Raw genomic sequence first — 3,619 nt, forward strand, 5'->3', positions numbered from 1 at the left:
TTGATGCTAGTATGTTGGTCTCTAAAGAATTAGTTACCCTTGTTCTTTCAAAAGGTGCTACCTTTCTCCGTATGATATTGTTTTCTCTCATCCTTTCTTCCCTCATTGGGTTTGATCAGGAAGGAATCCAAAAGTTGGCGTCCTATCTATCGCCTCTAGAATGAGAACTCTTTCTCCTCCATTGGACTACCTCTTCTTGAAGTGATTTCCTTTTAAGAGGTCCTCGCTTCCCTTCTAGTTGCAATTCTTTCACTCTAGTAGGCTAAGGGTGCTATCACCTCCCTGCCGAGATATTTATGTATTTCTTGTCTCCTCTACAAGCCTTGGGATGTAGGTGTTATCCTCCTCACACCAATGCATGTCGTTTGATCAATGGCGTGCTAGGATAACACATGCAACAATTGTGGCAGGTTGTTTCAGGAGCTCATGCCTCCCGGACGACGTGGAATGATGCGATCACCCTGATCCCGCTACTTAGTATTCGCCACACACTTGATCACTAGGGGTGCATCAGGGAATCAAAATAATCCTTGGAAGTCCCTCTAGGAGTATCAATAATTGTGTAGAGGTTGTGTGAGGCATCCTTATACAACACTGTTCCTTCATTGTCGACTCTCACTATCCTCAAGAAGAATTTATCCAATGACATTAGGGAGTCAATTCCTTACCGACTCTATTTGACCTATGGTAGCTTATTGAAATATTTTGGGCCTTTCTATCTTATTTGTCATTTCTAATGGTTTAACCTTCTCTCGCTATCCCTTGTTGGGATATACATTGTTCCATCGGAGTCCACATAGAACTCCTTTTTTTCACTAGCCCGTCGACAATACTAGTCATGGGTTGTCCAAGAGGTCTGGGTCAATTCCTTACTTTGATGGCATTGGCCATCTCTCCAAGAGTATTCCATTTGTGTCGATGAAGATTAGGGCTTGGTTAGTTGTGTGGAAGCTGTAATGTTGTAAGATGTATGCTTCACTGGTTCCAGTGTTGTTGGCATGTCCCGTAACATGTTTGCTCATGGCTCTTTTCTTACCCATTGGCCTTCCATCTTGGGGCGTTTCGGCACCCTCCAATGACTCCCCTATGAACACCATATGGCCTTGTTTGGCCATATCTGAGTGTGGGTGCTAAATTGGGCTAATGTCCCCACAATCCTAATCTGGCATCTTCCATTGTGAAGGATTCTTGATCTGCTTTCGAATTGGAAATAGGAGCTACTAGGGTGGTTCAATTGACTCTTGGTCTTCTACCACTCCCTAGCGTTGGCACGTACAAAGTTTTGTGTTCAAATGTTGGGTTCACGTATGAAGTTGTAATGATTAGACCCAAATGTAAATGTATAAGCACTTGGTCCAATGCTAAAATCACTTGCTGAGGTCCTTTTTATGGATTTTTCTTGATTTTTTAGATATTTTTAGGTTTTTAAAAGGTTTTATGCTTTTTTTCCTCCAGGATTTAGAGGGTCTAGATCTAAGGTGATGGTCTAATTCCCTTGCGCTGGCTTTTTTTTCCTTTGTCTGAAAATTTTTTCTCAGTAGAATCGACGATCCAACTTGGGCGATTCTCCTCTTATATCCTACTTGAAACGATCCTAGAGATGAAACAATTCAAGCTTGGGCGATTCTCCTCTAATATATCCTACTTGAAACATTCAAGAATAGGATGATCCTACTTTTGGGATCATAGTGCGATCAGACCTTGGATGATGCTCCTCTTGGATCTTAGTTGATTCATAATCCGAGACCTGGATTGCAATTTCTTGGATCGTAGAGCGATCCCAATTATCAATGTGAGGCTTGTGGCGTCGATTATAATAATTATGGTGCAATTCTACCTCCCAAACAATCCTACCAGTAAGATCGAAATGATCCAACTTGGAAACGATCGCACTTTACTTTACTTACAATTTTTCTATTTTTTTCCTTGGTACTTGCCTTAGCAACGATTCTACGAGGGTTATGCTAGCATGCAAACATCAAAATGAATAATATTATGAATTAATTGAAAGATTAATGGGCCAATTTTTACCCTTCGAACAAGAAGGGTTATGAATTAGGAAAAGCCCGATCAAATCAGACATTCCTCTTCTAATCACTCAGACACTCCTTCAACTCAACATGTAATCACTCTACCACAATTTTTGCAACTCATGGGCAAACTAAATCAAACAATGGATCAATAAGATGTTTCTAATCCACTCTAGTGCACTAGTTCTACTCCTCGACAATGGCATCTCTTGTTCAACGAAGTTGTAGCTTCACAACAAACATTCTCTTCACACCAAGGAGTACAATCCATTTATAGCATGAAAACACTTTGAACGTGGAAATGGAAACCTCAAGGATGGTTAGGCCCTTGAGCTTTGCTAATCCAATGCTTCGACGTCACCAATCTAATCACTTATGAGGGAGAAGCTAGTAAGGTTTCTCTCTCCTCACCATCTCTCTCTCTCTCTCTCTCTCTCTCTCTCTCAATCACACTCCGCATCTAGTTAATCACAAGCAAGAATCAAGCAAACTTACTTCAAGTACACACACATACACACTCAAGTACTCACACATGCAATCAAGCAACTCGTTAAGACTTCATAGCTAATGACAAACATAAACATGAAAGCATGCAAGAATTAAGAAAATGTTAGTGCAATAAAGAATATAAAAGCTCCTAATCCTGAGCTCAAATGTAGATTGTATTCACAAAAGTGTCTTTCCACACTTCCACAAGCCACTTACATACAATTGGGCTTTACCTGACTGCCCACACTTATGAGGTGCCCAAAACATGTTCTCATTATGACTCAAGCCTTTTATATGGACCGGCTTTTATTACAATGGTAGGCCTTTGGCCATCTACAATATGAAATATCTTAGCTAGGATACAGAAAGAAGTAACAATATGTGTGTGTGCGTGTGTGCATGTATATATATGTATGTAACAATATGTGTGCGCGTGCGTGCATGTATATATATGTATGTGTGTGTGTGTGTGTCTATATATATATATATATATATATATATATATATATATATATATATATATATATAGAGAGAGAGAGAGAGAGAGAGAGAGAGAGAGAGAGAGGAAATGAGAGGAGAAACTTCCTCTAATCGTGCATGCTCTTGGGAAGAAAATCTACATGTTAAGTTTTGTTCTTATATGGAGAGTGCGAAACTAGGATTAGGATTTGCTAAAACATAAGATTTAGATAGGCACAAAAGAAATGTAATTGTCTACGTTATTTGTGCATGTATGAAGAGGAGGAAGTGTGGGCCCTTGCTCTCATGTAAAGCCCACCTCTCTCTCTCTCTCTCTCTCTCTCTCTCTCTCTATATATATATATATATATATACACACACACACACACACACACACATATACATATATATATATATATATATATATATATATATGTATGTATGTATGTATGTATGTATGTATACACACATATATATACATACATACATACATGTGTGTGTGTGTGTGTGTGTGTGTGTGGAGAGAGAGAGAGAGAGAGAGAGAGAGGGAATGAGAGGGGGAACCTCCTTAGGCTTACACGGGAGAATCATATACGTATATATGTATATGCATACATACATATATATAGATGGTCTCATTT

Source organism: Cibotium barometz, chromosome 28 (assembly GCF_041138505.1).
Source record: "Cibotium barometz isolate CiBa-2024 chromosome 28, ASM4113850v1, whole genome shotgun sequence".
Classification (NCBI taxonomy): Eukaryota; Viridiplantae; Streptophyta; class Polypodiopsida; order Cyatheales; family Cibotiaceae; genus Cibotium; species Cibotium barometz.